Raw genomic sequence first — 16,055 nt, forward strand, 5'->3', positions numbered from 1 at the left:
ATTATTACAGCCCGTAAGACGCCCCGCGCGCAGGTTTACATTATTATTACAGCCGTAAGACGCTTCGCGCGCAGGCTACTGTTATTATTACAGCTTGTAAGTCGCCTCACGCGCCAGCTCAGTTATTATTACAGCTCGTAAGTCGCCTCACGCGCCAGCTCAGTTATTACTCTTAGCTCGTAAGACGCCTCTCGCGCGCAGGCTTTATTATTTTCAGCTCGTAAGACGCCTCTCGCGCGCAGGCTTTATTATTTTCAGCTCGTAAGACGCCTCTCGCGCGCAGGCTTTATTATTTTCAGCTCGTAAGACGCCTCTCGCGCGCAGGCTTTATTATTTTCAGCTCGTAAAACGCCTCTCGCGCGCAGGCTTTATTATTTTCAGCTCGTAAGACGCCTCTCGCGCGCAGGCTTTATTATTTTCAGCTCATAAGACGCCTCTCGCGCGCAGGCTTTATTATTTTTAGCTCGTAAGACGCCTCTCGCGCGCAGGCTTTATTATTCTCATCTCGTAAGACGCCACTCGCGCGCAGGCTTCATTGCTCAGCTTGTAAGACGCCTCTCGCGCGCATGCTTTATTACCCAGCTTGTAAGACGCCTCTCGCGCGCAGGCTTTATTTCTCAGCTCGTAAGACGCCTCTCGCGCGCAAGCTTTATTATCCTTATAACTCGACACCACCATTATCTTAAGGATCACAACGCGTCACCATCATGGAGAAAATCTCCCAGACTCAAGACAATAAAGATAAGGCCGAATAAAAGGGAAAAAACCGCCCTAACACCTTATAAAGTCCAACGCTCCACCTAAGCGCTTGCGCGCCCAGGAGCAACGCTGGACTTGGGGGGGCTTGTAGGGGTATGGTATTAAACCCGGTTTACAATCCTAAATTTATTATATTTGGTTTGTTTTATTATATGGGCTAATACATTTGTTATTGGGCTGAGGAGGTTTGTGGAGGTAGCCCTAATTGGGCTAGGCCCATTAGGGTATCATGATGGTGGCCATGAGACTCTATATAAGGAGGTCTTCACCTCCTTATCATGGGGTCATTCTCAGTAGGTGCCACCACCAGTTTTTGTGTCTGTGAACAAGAGATCTTCAAGATCATCTTAGCGGTCACCTCCACACCCCCAAAACGCCACTGCAGATCGCGAGCAGCCGGAGGAGAGGATCAGCAGACCAGGATGCGGTTCATTCATCTCGAAATCCGTGGAAGCTCCGTCATGGGTCAGGTCAGATTCCATTTCGTGCTTCGACAAGATGCCTGGCTTTTGGATACATTTCCAATACAAGTCAATTATGAAATGAAAGAATCTTTACACCTTTTAGTTTCAGATTACTTCAATTTTATTTTCTGATATAAATGATAGGTGTGCCCTACTTGCGGTGCGCGCATATAATGTATATATGTGTGAACCCTTGGGTGGGCAAAAGTAAAATTGCATTAATTTTGACGTTATTTTACTAATTTTGTGAAAATAACGTTAAAAGTGATGGAAGGTTAATCAGGCATCATGTGGTGGCGTTGATAGCCGAAAGACAAGGGTACATGCACCAATCAGCCGGCGTCCTGATGATTGAGTGCTATGTGCCTTATGTAATATGTCCAAGGCTTGATGCAAAACTACTATCGAGCCGGGGGTCTCACCGGAAGCAGCCTCTCTATCCCCATGGGGTAGAGGTAAGGCTGTCTACATCTTACCCTCCTCAGACCCTACCATAGCTTTGCTATTGGTGGGATATACTGAGTACGATGATGATGATGATGATATAAATGATAGGTGGTAAAATGGACGTATGTATTTTTTTTTGAAAGATAAATTTCTTTTAACCACCGTCACCGTCGTATATGAGACTTGAACTCAAGACATTTCATTCTAAACCAGGGATTTTTAAAGAATCAAATATTTTGCCTTTGCTATGGATCGCCACCCCCATTGGTATAATGGGCATGTCTAGTAACATGTTAATAAATATTTTTCCATTTTGTGAACTTTTTAAATAGATATCAGCTATATCTGCAGAAACTACTATTAAAATCGGTGGAGCACATTATGATCTCTTGTCGGTTTGCTCAATCGGTTTGGTTCTATTTATGCATTTTCTATTAAAGATTTATTGGAATTACATAGATACTCTACATCCGAGTCGAAAGGCGAGGCTTTTCAAGTGATTTTTCTTACTACGATGTGGTGTATATGGAGTGCTAGGAATTATGTGGTGTTCGAGAGGAAGCCTGTTAATTTAATTGACATAATTGGCGAGATCAAGTCATTAAGCTACTTGTGGGTGAAAAACCAGAGTAAAAGTCCAACCCTAACATGGGAAAGGTGGTGCGGATTTTCGTCTAATATGTAATTTTCAGGGGTTCGGTTTCTTTGACATAATTGTGCTAGGTGGTTTGTTGTTTGTAAGTAGGTGGTTTTGGTTTATGTGTCGTTGTGAGTTTCTTGCTTGTAATGATTTTTTTTATTAAAGTTGTTTTGTTGATCGTTCAAAGAAAAAAGGATTCTTTTGATTAAGTAATTTGACATGTTGCCTTATTGTCTCAAATTTTTATTTACCCATTGGATGTGCTAGAAAGAACATAATATAGCTCAAAGTTATAACCTTTTTCTTTTTTACATAAGTTGACCTTTCCCTTTTAATGTATGGATTTGGGTTCATAAATTTGTTCATAAAACAGAAGGCAAATTCCTTTTTTTAGAAAGTGTAGCATATAGCTTACTAAATAAGGGATGCCAAATTTATACCTAAAGCAAATAAAAAGGGCTTGGAAGATACCTTAAATTGAAGGTACTTCATTATTACATGATTAGTTGTTTAGGTTCATGCATGCATTTTAATGTATGTACTTCATTATTACATGATTAGTTGTTTAGGTTCATGCATGCATTTCATTTGCCTATACCAATTCATTACATAGAAACCATTGACTCATTGAGTATACCTTTACAACTAAAAACTAGTTCAAAGATTTAAGAGAATTTCAAGTCCGGGCTGCAATGGCTCGGTCAGTCACGTGTCATGTTATTTTGCTTGTGGCGGTGATAATGGCGGTGATTGGAATACCACGCGTAAAATCAAACAAATAAAAAAAACAAAAAATAAACTAAACTAAAGCAAAAAGGAATAAAACTAAAACTAGCACTTTGCGCGTTGATTCCCCGGCAACGGCGCCATTTTGATCGATGTCGAAAGGTCAATCAAAAACATTTATAAATTACCTTTACTAGCAAGGGAAAGTAAGGTGTCGAATCCACAGGGAATCAGTGGAAAGTGCAAGTGAAACTCAAAATTTATAATAAAAATAATTAAAGTGGACAGACGATGTCAAGCGGTTTAAAAGAGTAGTTTGTAAACAATTATGTGAAAATAACCAAACTCCAGGGTTCGGGTTTTGCAACAAGTTAAGGAATTGATAAACTTCTTTGGACAGTTTCTTATAAAATTTGTAAATCAAAAGACTTAACGATTGACTGTGTTGATCGTCAGAACTGAATCCGAACAATTGACACGGCTTAATGAAAATCTATTTGATAATCGATTTTACCTATTGAAACACAAAATCAATAATATGGTTAATGATAAACGGGTCAATGACGAAAGAACTTAATCCTAATTGTTGATGACCACAAATCAATTAACTGACAAAAGATTAAGTAATCAATTAATTAACAGTCTCTTTGAGAAGGGGCCGTATTAGTTTTTATTAGCTGTCCCAGGGAAAAGAGTTAGTTTCTTTATTTATTACGTCGTTCAGTTCAAAGAGTCATTCTGGCATCTGCTTTCAAAGGACTTTTGAAGCTTGCTGACTAGGGTTGGAAGCTAAATTCAGTCTTCGCCATAACATAAGAAAGTCGTGGAGTGCATAAGCCCCTTAAGTCGTCCTCTTTTCTTTAGAAGCTGTTAATTGATTTCGTGCCTGCCCTAAGGCTAAGGGGAGAACTGCATGTCCTACTAGTCGGATAGAAGCCTAAAACCGTTTAAGCAGAAAAGCAAACACAAAGAATTGATTAACCGAAGGATTAATAATTACAAATCCAAAGTTAAAGTTTAGAATATCAAAACCTAACAAGCAACTCAACCCTACACCCGGAGATGGTTATGAAACCTTTTGCCTTGCATCTTGATCTTCATGCTATTGATTATGATGTTGGAGATGTTGTTCATGGATCAATCTTGTGATTAGGATGAGTTTTAATGGTGTAAGATGGCCTCCAATAAGTCCCCAAACTGATTATGAATGAATGGGATCGACCTTAGGGTTTTTAGGCCTTAAATATGGAAGAAAAATCACCAAAAACCCATTTTCCGTCAGACCAGACCGTAAGCTACGGTCTGGCCACCGTAAGCTACGGTCAGACCGTAGCTTACGGTCTGCACCCACTGCCTTACGGTCCTGCTAGGCTAAAACTGTTTTCTTCATAGAATTTTAGTTTCAACTCCGTTTTCCTCCCCATTTGCGGCCACGTCTTCGTATTTCAATTCTCTATCATCTCATGCATCATTACTTTCCTTTACACTCCATCATGAATGCTCCAAGTTAGTTTCTTTAAGCTCCGTTAAGCTCCGCACACCTGTAAACATAAAACCTATCAAAGTATTTGTGTTCGATACATATAAACAAGTAAAACACACAATATAAATCACTTAAAGCATGTACTTTTACCCACACATCACATCCCCACACTTATCATTTGCTTGCCCTCAAGCAAACTCTCATACAACATATACACCTCGATCGATGGTTCATCAATTATCAGTATTAATACTAGTGAGGTATAAGGTCATACCCAATTCCCAATAACTGACACTGTCAAGGTTGATAACCCACCAAATAAGTTAATGATACATTTTAAAACTATGAAACCGCCCAAACGAGTGTACTTTATTTCCGGTTAAGGCACACATGTTCATACTCCTCATAATATAATATCTCTCCTCTCGGTTTAATATCTGGACCAGCAAAAAATGTGCTAGTATCTCTCTACCCTCAATACCAAGTATGAACACAATGTAATAAGCTTGGTAGCAAGTCATATATCCACCCATTACCCACCGTTGCATAGAGAAAAGAACTAAGGGTTTTGATGTGACTTAGGTTAGGGTGCGAAAGTGGATTTATTTAGTGACTTATGGTGGATGAAACCCAATTTATTGACACCAACAAACAAACGAACAAACAAACTCACTAACTATTATTTACAACCAATAACGACATTAAACACGAACTCTTTTTGAGTTTTTCTTTGATTTTTCTTTTTTTTTAAACAAGTACTAACATCAATATACACAAACAAACGACCCGAGACATACGTACACTGTGTACTATGCTCGACAAACAACTTAAATACAACTCTTAACATACCGAGTTTCATCCACAGGGTTAAAATAACAAAAGGCCAAGGTAAACACGGCTTGTAATGTGGGTTTAAACAAACGAAATGGAAAAGACACAAACTTGGCTCCTAAGGGGTAATGTAGGGTAGGGAGTATTATTTTATTTTTTAATATGTAAGGCCAATATAAAGTGGGTTTTCTACAGTTCTGTTTCTCCATATAGGTGGTGGTATTAAGATCTCGAAATGCATGAGACAACCAAGTTCTAGATATTATGGACATACCGGTTACTCTCGATGATGGCACTCAAATGACATGTGTATATACTATATATTATATGTGTATTATATATAAGGCAAATCTTACACACGTACCGGAGGAATTAGGCTGCCGACATGAAACATGTGTACCTGTCCCCATGACTCGTTATCCCCATCTAAACGGTTCATTTTAATTGTCTAATTTTTGAAAAACATTTACATGGGAAGACTTTCGAGAAGCTTAAAAATTGACCATGACCAAAGACCTCTACTTGGCATTAATACTAACAATTAACAAATTACAATTTCGGCTTTTGCGCACAATCAAGCTACTCTTAAGGCTAAAAATTTTTAATTTCTCCATGTTTTTCCATCCACACACTTGAGATGTACATTGACCTCAATGTAACTCAGATTTTCAAAAACATATGCAAACACGTGATATTCATACCAATTGCAATTCAAATAACAACCAATTACCCATCTCCAGATTTAACTAAAGTTGCATACCATTAAACGAAACACATAAAGTTTTTAAACATAAACATAGACACTAACACCAACCACACGACCCAAAAGTTCATCACGCCACCCGACAACCCATAACACAATTATTAAACAGTCAACAGCAAATTAAGGATAGGGAGAGACACATGGACCTGATTCAAATCTCTTATGTCAAACGGGTCCTGCTGATTAGTACTTTTGCAACGTTGACCCACACTTATTGAATATGATATGACAATATCTACTTCACCGAATCTTGACAAACCACCATGAGCTTCCCCACACTTAGGGCTTACTATGACCACAAAACACAAACAAAAAGTAACATGCAAAAAGAAAACCAAAAATAAAGAAAACAAAACAAACCAAAAAGTCGGGTTGCCTCCCGGTCAGCGCTAAGTTTTTGTTAAGGTCTTCAACCAAAAAGTCGGGTTGCCTCCTGGTTGAAGTTCCTTTGGTTATCTGACTCGTAGAATCCTTGAGAGTTAGGTGTAGGCGGTGAATAATTCTGGTATTGTCCATTACGGCCATGTTGGTTGATGTTCCGTTGATTATAACTATTTGGCTGGTAATAGCTTTGGGGGTTATATGAAGGCGGTTCATGACATGGAAATGAATTGTACATATCAGCATCTTCCACAAACTCATATCCTTCATGTGGGTCATAAACCCAACTCCTTGTCATTGTGAGTTACCTACACACATTAAACACAAGAATACCACGCGTAAAATCAAACAAATAAAAAAAACAAAAACTAAACTAAACTAAAGCAAAAAAGGAATAAAACTAAAACTAGCACTTTGTGCGTTGATTCCCCAGCAACGGCGCCATTTTGATCGATGTCGAAAGGTCAATCAAAAACATTTATGAATTACCTTTACTAGCAAGGGAAAGTAAGGTGTCGAATCCACAGGGAATCAGTGGAAAGTGCAAGTGAAACTCAAAATTTATAATAAAAATAATTAAAGTGGACAGACGATGTCAAGCGGTTTAAAAGAGTAGTTTGTAAACAATTATGTGAAAATAACCAAACTCCAGGGTTCGGGTTTTGCAACAAGTTAAGGAATTGATAAACTTCTTTGGACGGTTTCTTATAAAATATGTAAATCAAAAGACTTAACGATTGACTGTGTTGATCGTCAGAACTGAATCCGAACAATTGACACGGCTTAATGAAAATCTATTTGATAATCGATTTTACCTATTGAAACACAAAATCAATAATATGGTTAATGATAAACGGGTCAATGACAAAAGAACTTAATCCTAATTGTTGATGACCACAAATCAATTAAATGACAAAAGATTAAGTAATCAATTAATTAAAACCGTTTAAGCACAAAAGCAAACACAAAGAATTGATTATCCGAAGGATTAATAATTACAAATCCAAAGTTAAAGTTTAGAATATCAAAACCTAACAAGCAACTCAACCCTACACCCGGAGGTGGTAATGAAGCCTTTAGCCTTGCATCTTGATCTTCATGCTCTTGATTATGATGTTGGAGATGTTGTTCATGGATCAATCTTGTGATTAGGATGAGTTTTAATGGTGTAAGATGGCCTCCAATAAGTCCCCAAACTGATTATGAATGAATGGGATCGACCTTAGGGTTTTTGGGTCTTAAATATGGAAGAAAAATCACCAAAAACCCATTTTCCGTCAGACCAGACCGTAAGCTACGGTCTGGCCACCGTAAGCTACGGTCAGACCGTAGCTTACGGTCTGCACCCACTGCCGTACGGTCCTGCTAGGCCAAAACTGTTTTCTTCATAGAATCTTAGTTTCAACTCCGTTTTCCTCCCCGTTTGCGGCCACGTCTTCGTATTTCAATTCTCTATCATCTCATGCATCATTACTTTCCTTTACACTCCATCATGAATGCTCCAAGTTAGTTTCTTTAAGCTCCGTTAAGCTCCGCACACCTGTAAACATAAAACCTATCAAAGTATTTGTGTTCGATACATATAAACAAGTAAAACACACAATATAAATCACTTAAAGCATGTACTTATACCCACACATCAATTGGTGAGGCGAAAACCCCACCAGGAATTGCTAACAACCCTAGCTACGCAACATGCAAAGACCCTACTTACAAAGAATGTCACAACCTAGTGCATGTTTGTCCCAAGTTTTGTGATAACGGATGTACCGTGCATTGTCAGTCGTGCAAACCTATTTGTATAGGCTCTCCTACGCCGTCAACACCGGAGATAGAACCTCCACCATCTTCACCTCCTGCCATCACTCCGCCTCCTCCAACACCATCACCACCGCCTTACTCACCACCTCCCACCACTCCTACACCTCCAACACCATCACCACCGCCTTACTCACCACCTCCCACCACTCCTTCACCTCCAACACCATCACCACCTCCCACCACTCCCTCACCTCCGACACCGTCACCACCACCTCCTCACTCATCACCTCCCTCCACTCCCACACCTCCAACACCATCATCTCCACCTCCTTACTCACCACCTCCCACCACTCCCACACCTCCAACGCCACCTCCTACTACCCCGTCTCCACCAAAACCGTCCTCACCACCTCCTACCACTCCTTCACCTCTAGCAGATTTCACACCACCAACGCCATCCTCACCACCTCCAGCCACTTCTCCACCATCTTCCTCACCACCACCCACCACCCCTTCACCACCCCCTACCACCCCTTCACCTCCTACAGATAATACACCACCATCACCACCTCCCACCACACCTTCACCTCCAACACCACCTTCTACTACCCCCTCTCCACCTACACCATCCTCACCCCCTCCCACCACCCCTCCACCATCATCCTCACCACCCACTACCACCCCTTCACCTCCAACAGATTCTACACCACCAACGCCATCCTCACCACCTCCCACCACGCCTTCACCACCACCCACCACTCATTCACCACCAACAGAGTCTACTCCTCCAACTCATTCCTCACCACCTCCTACCACGCCTTCACCACCACCCACCACTCATTCACCACCAACAGAGTCTACTCCTCCAACTCATTCCTCACCACCTCCCACCACGCCTTCACCACCACCCACCACTCCTTCACCACCAACAGAGTCCACTCCTCCAACTCCATCCTCACCACCTCCCACCACCCCTTCACCACCAACAGAGTCTACACCACCCACACCATCCTCACCACCTTCCACCACCCCTTCACCACCAACACCGTCTTGGCCACGTCCCACCACTCCTTCACCATCAACTCCTCAGTCACCTCCTACTCCATGGTACCCTACTCCACCACCTCAACCAAAGAAAGCAAAGTGCAAAAGCATCAAGTATCCCAAATGTTACGCCACTGAGCACGCCTGTCCTGCTTCTTGTCCTAACCAATGTACAGTTGATTGTAATGCCTGCAAGCCAGTTTGCAGTAAGTCCTTTACATCTCTATTTATTTATAGATAATAATATTTAGTCATATACACCACAACTCTAATAACACATGCATGTAAATTTGCAGCTTGCGATATGCCAGGAGCAGTGTGCCAAGATCCTCGTTTCATCGGTGCCGATGGCATCACTTTCTACTTCCATGGAAAGAAGGACAAAGATTTTTGCCTTGTAACCGGCAACGATCTCCACATCAACGGCCACTTCATTGGCAAACGAAACAAAAACATGGCCGAGATTTTACTTGGGTTCAATCTATTGGAGTTCTTTATGATAATCATAAACTCAAAATTAGTGCTCTAAAAACTTCTACTTGGGATGACTCTAATGACCGTATCGTGTTAAACTTTTAGCAGGATGAATCAAGAACACAAACACGAGATTTGATCAACACACGATCAACTCTTTTATTAAGAAAACGACTAACGAGAAAAACTTAATAATTAACTAATACATTGAACCTAGGGTATATATAAATCCACAGTTCTTAATCCTATACTAACTCAAATACACAATTTGAATCCAAAACAAATAGGATTAAATAAAATAAGACTAACTTATCTTATAATAATAAACTAATTATTATATTAAATATTTTCTGAGATATTAGGAGCCTCCAATCTGATTTGGTGTTGGACACGTTTAACACTCTCTCTCAACACCAAACTTTTCTAACCGTGACATACACGAAGCACCTCGACTCGAAACAACCTGCGACTCAACACAGTCACGTCTTTCGTCTTCGACTCAAGTGTCAAATTTAACACTCCCTCTAGATTCATACTTGTTCCTTAAAGGTCCTTCATGGCCCGCAACACCCATATCTCTCCGGACTTGATTCTTGGCACGGGCGGACCATGTAGAGGACAGGAAGGGGTTGTGCCCCCCCTGATTTTGGGCCTAAAACTAGGTATATAACCCAAAAATTTGTAAGTCCATGATGTATCCATTTGACCACACCTTGTCCAAAGCCCATATTTGAAACTTGAAAGCCCAAAAAACCAATGATAACAATAATATGGCAGGAGTACTAGGAAGCTGTCGGTCTGTCGATTGATTTATTAGATTTTGAAACTGAAAACCGGCTATTAGCAAAATAGAGGAGAATAATCAATTCATCATCACTAGTCATTTATCGCTTTTATACTAAAAGGTAACCATTAATTTATTATTTCCATTGGTTTATGTTTGATGTTGTGAAATTTTCAGTTCAGATAATTTATATAATTATATATTTTTATGTCTTTTTTTGTTGATAAAAATTTGGTTAGTTTATATGTATGAACTTATGATTAATCTAAAATTTTTTGACCCCCCCAATGTAATTGTTCAAGTTCCGCCACTGATTCTTGGACTCATCACACGCCTTTACACGAAGTTGCGTCTCGATCGGTTACTCCTCAATCTACACAAGATCTAGGATATATTCAACTCACCTCCAAACAGCCTTATCACATGCCTTAATAATCTTCGGTGGTCTCCTACAAACCCACTGTTCGTACAAACCGAAACCGAAATTATCGAGCCCGCTATCTTCTATTTTGACAGCCCCAAAACCATAACTATGTGACCATTTTTAGCCACCGGTTCCCGCTCCGAAATTCATCTCTCGCTGTTGTCAACAACCTAAACTGCCAGTGACCTGTACATTACGATTTGGTCCCGAAACTGGATCCCAACATCTGATGTTGTTGTCTCGTTTAGACAGCTCGATAACGCTACCACTCGGACTGTTGGGTCATCGATCCAACCCACTAAACTACCCCGACACACGGAGATTTAACCATACCGATACACGATCATGCCACAACATCATTGCTCAACACACGGAGATTTAACCATCCCGACACACGGTGACACACAACCTTATTGCAATCTCTTATACTGGCGGATCCGAACCACCTTGTAACTCTCTCACCATTACTTGTTCGCCATTGTACCATTGTTGGTCACTTAACACCAGCACCATTATTGTAGTTCTAGATGTGTTTCAGCAGCCCATCTAGTCACTTTTAACTTTCCTTGCTGTGATCAACCACAAACAAAGCTTTTGATCTCTCAATCTAACTCAACCAGTTACTTACTGGCTAGTCCCTTTATTAACTTATCAACAATTTGCAAATTTGTATCCACATAAATCACATTGGCTACTTCAGTAGACACACCACCATTATCGACCTTGGTTACTAACGGAAGTCGATCAACTAGAAGAAGTGATAACTTGGCAAGGTTGATCAAGATCTTTTATCGGTACTGCCATTGAACGAGTCTTCTTTTGCTCAGCCTACTTCCCCGATACACGGATATTTTACCATCCCGACACACGGTGATGGCATATCATCACTGAAACCTTCAACTCGCCAAAACTAAGTTGACTTACAACCTAAATGCAACCCAAAAAGACTAGATCCAAATTGATCACAATCGCCACTACCATCCAAACCAGTACTGCTAACCTGAACTACTTTGTGACCCGGAGACAATCCTCCCTGGTTTATTTTCAAAGCCGAACTCAATCGAACACGGCTACTCTCCCGATATGACAGCTCGTTTCCATTGTTAACTACAATCGGAACACCACTGCCAGGATCGCCACTTCACATCCGTGTTAACCACTAACTGTCGACCAAGAGTTGCCGACATCGACTGTTCAAGTCCTCGTAGCTCATCGCTGTTGTGATGCCACTACAAACCGCCGGTTGCCAAGAACTGATCTTGGTAAAATTCTTGCGCATGTTTGCTAAACTATTTAGCGACACTTTCTATTAAAACTAGAGACGTTTGATCGGATTCTTACGATGGATCAATTAAAACCAAACAAGAACAGTATGTTTGCTCAACCAAGCGGTTCTTTTCCGGTTATTAATTCGACTCACGAATACTTCTATCGGAAACTTACGGCGATCGGAACCTGGACACACCTTAAATCGGAAACTTACTCACCTCGATCAAAACCGGGACACACCTTTGTTCGATCGGAAACTACCACAATTGAAACACGGACACACCTTCGATTGGAAACTTTCCATGGTCGGTTCGGTTTCGGAAAAAAACGAACTAGAAACGAGAACACAAACTTGCATGTACTCTCTTTTTCTTTCAATCGAACCAAAAGAAAATCAAATAATACTTTGGCTGCAAGCTACTGTTGCAATCAAACAAATTTCAGCAATTATTGTTTTTTTTATGAACGGTTACAACACCTATTGTTGATTCCTTCTTGTCACAGCCATATTTTCTTCCTGGCAATACCTTGTACAACCAATAAACCAATTGGTAATTATTGGTAGGCTTGATACAAAAGAGACGGAGGTTGGAAGCAAATTCCGTGATACTTGTTTTGCAATCAATTGAATACGGTGGACTTGCAATTAATTCAAATAAGACAACCAAATCAAGCCAGAATAAAACAAATTAATGTATGTGAAGCAAACCCAAGACTTTCTTTCACGCCTGCCCTCCACCGACGGACACACCCACCGGCGGAGGCTGCCTCCGATCTTCAAACCCGCTTCCCGGTGTGAGCCTAGCTCTGATACCACTTGTTAAACTTTTAGTAGGATGAATCAAGAACACAAACACGAGATTTGATCAACACACGATCAACTCTTTTATTAAGAAAACAACTAACGAGAAAAACTTAATAATTAACTAATACATTAAACCTAGGGTATATATAAACCCACAGTTCTTAATCCTATACTAACTCAAAAAACAAATAGGATTAAATAAAATAAGACTAACTTATCTTATAATAATAAACTAATTATTATATTAAATATTTTCCGAGATATTAGGAGCCTCCAATCTGATTTGGTGTTGGACACGTTTAACATATCGCCATCACATTCGATGGAGAAACCGTCATTCTACCGGAGACCAAAGGCTCCAAATGGCAATCTTCCTCAACAGCAATCACCCGTATTCAAGATACCAACAACATTGTTGTTGAAGTTGAAAACTTGTTCAAGATCACTGCCAAAGTGGTTCCTATCACAAAACAAGAATCAAGAGTCCATAACTATGGTATAACCGACGAAGATTGCTTTGCACATCTTGATCTCCAGTTCAAGTTCTTCTCGTTAAGCGATGAAGTAGACGGGGTCTTGGGACAAACTTACAAGAATGACTATGTGAGCAACGTGAAAATGGACGTGTTGATGCCTGTCATGGGAGAAAATAACAAGTTTGCAAGTACAGATTCATTTGCGACGGATTGTTCTGTGGCTAAGTTTAAGGGCAGCAGCCGTGAAGACGGTTCATCCTTTAACTTGGAATTGCCAAGTTTGATGTGTCAAAGTGGTGTGAACGGACGCGGGGTCGTTTGCAAGAGATAAATTTTTCTTCTTGTTTGTTACTCATGCATAATTATGTACTAAGTGTGTAGTTATGTAACCAAGCTGTGTAAAATAAGTTTGTGTAATAAGGAACATTGCTTCCCAAATAATTTCTGAATAAAATGACTTTCATCTTAATTTATACCGTTCTTAGTGGTATCATTTTGACCGTATGTGGATTTTTGTGTGGGGTAACTTGAAGCTCGTATGGGTGGGATTTGGCCCAAAATGATGCAATTTTATTGAAGCCCATCATGTACACTATTAGTGACCAGTTCATTTTCTTTACTAACCTGTTAATTTTCCATCACATTTTTCTGTTTTTCACTTTGTTTTCAAATGAAGCATCTATAGATTGATCTTTTCAAAGCTTAAAAATTTTAGGGTTCAATGTCTAAGAATGCCACGGATCGGTCACAAAACCATAATATATGTTACGTATAAAATAAAAATAACTACGTGGGCGGTTACTTCACACCCTGTATATATACTAGGTTCATCTATATATGCCCATCAAACATCATATTAATTGTGAACTTAGCTAGTTGAAAATTAGTTATTGTTTACTTGTTGTGAAAGCAAGACTGCATACACACACACAAACACACACAATTGTTGTATACATGTACCTAAAGTGTTGTATATATGCACCTAACTTGTATTGAAAGCAAGATTGCATGCATAAATAAGTGTATCAGAAAAAGAGCAGTTCCATTTTGGGGATGCCTTTGACTTAGGTAAGCATGTGAAGTTAAAGTTGCCTTAGGAGGCAAGCATACAGCTATGCAAATGCCATATTGTGCGAAACTTAGGACGTGCATGAATCCGTTACTGAAATCTTGAACACGAACCTTATACAATAATTGAGATGAAATGTGTTGTCTCACATATGTATAATGTATTGCATAATAGACATTTTAGGGTTGTAATCTATGCGGTATAATGTGTCTTCTTTGAGCTCGTTAGGTCGTATGATTCTATTTTTTGGTTCGTTTAATACACATTGACATAACCGTCATAAATACCACCCTTCGTGAAAGATCTACGCTCTATGCATACACGGAATACATTTAATCGTCAAACCCAACATAGCGTATTCGATCTAACGAGTTTTAACTATATAATATATAGCTATAGATAGCTCATGAATCCAATTAAGTACCTAAGATATATTATTGAGATAATCAATATCAATGCTAAATACCATGTCTTTCTATTTATCCACAATCCTCCTTCATCCTAATACAGTGATCTTTTCGCTGACGACTTCAAGGAGCTAGCCAGATCCGCTACGCGTTGATACTACTAGAAAATTTACTATATATGCCGCGTCTCTAAGCTCAAATCACCAAGATGTGATACATGAACATATGTGTATGTATGCATGATATATATGCATAATGTGTCTGATACATGGAGGAAAGTTCGATCTGAGAATATCATGAATCTAGCCGATCTTGATTGCACTTGTTCTTAAATACTTTATTACAATGAGACGAATTACGTTCATCATTTTTCTTAATATTAGTCTCCTTCCAAAATCGAAGTAAATTGTATTCAAATTTAAGACTTCTGCATTTTGGGATTGGAATATCACCAATGGGGGTAACGAAACCTTATCGAAGAGTCAACATACGGTTTTATTCTCTACCGATTATAATTAAGGGGTCAAGCTTATGTAAATTTGTTTAGTTTTCTTTACAAAAACCGATTTCTATTGAAAAAAAAAAAGAACTGGACCCGTATTTGTAGTCACAACTTTATGCTTACTCGGCCAATTAAAAAGACTTGGTCGGCTGCTAAAACTATACAAGAGGTGTTGTATACATCTTCCAACTAAAAAGACATTTGACTTTGATGAGCATGTGACATTGAAGATGCCTTTATACTGAACATATACGTACTTCATGCTCAAAAATAATATAGGATGACTTGTTTTTGTATTCATACCTTTATATTATGAATTCAAGAGAAGATTCATAAATGAAAAGCAAATCAAAATAATTATCAGCCCAAATTTCTTGATTTTTATAATTCCTTAAAATAATAATATATTTTTTTAACATTTAAACATCAGCCAGATAGTGGAAAATGTTTTTAAAATGGGAAGAAATTAAGAATGAGATGAAATGGTTTTAAGAGACAGAAAGATTGTTAAAGGTTTCTAGGTGATCCGTCATTTCATAAGGAAGC

General features: G+C 39.4%; 1 pseudogene; it reads left to right on the top strand.

Moving 5' to 3' along the window:
* The first annotated feature begins 2,002 nt into the window (after window positions 1–2,002).
* Window positions 2,003–13,862, top strand: LOC143608122 (uncharacterized; annotated as a pseudogene).
* Window positions 13,863–16,055: the final 2,193 nt, after the last annotated feature.

This window comes from Bidens hawaiensis, unplaced genomic scaffold (assembly GCF_021521415.1).
Source record: "Bidens hawaiensis isolate Kalapana, Puna unplaced genomic scaffold, B.hawaiensis_p1.1 tig00099134_1, whole genome shotgun sequence".
Lineage (NCBI taxonomy): Eukaryota > Viridiplantae > Streptophyta > Magnoliopsida > Asterales > Asteraceae > Bidens > Bidens hawaiensis.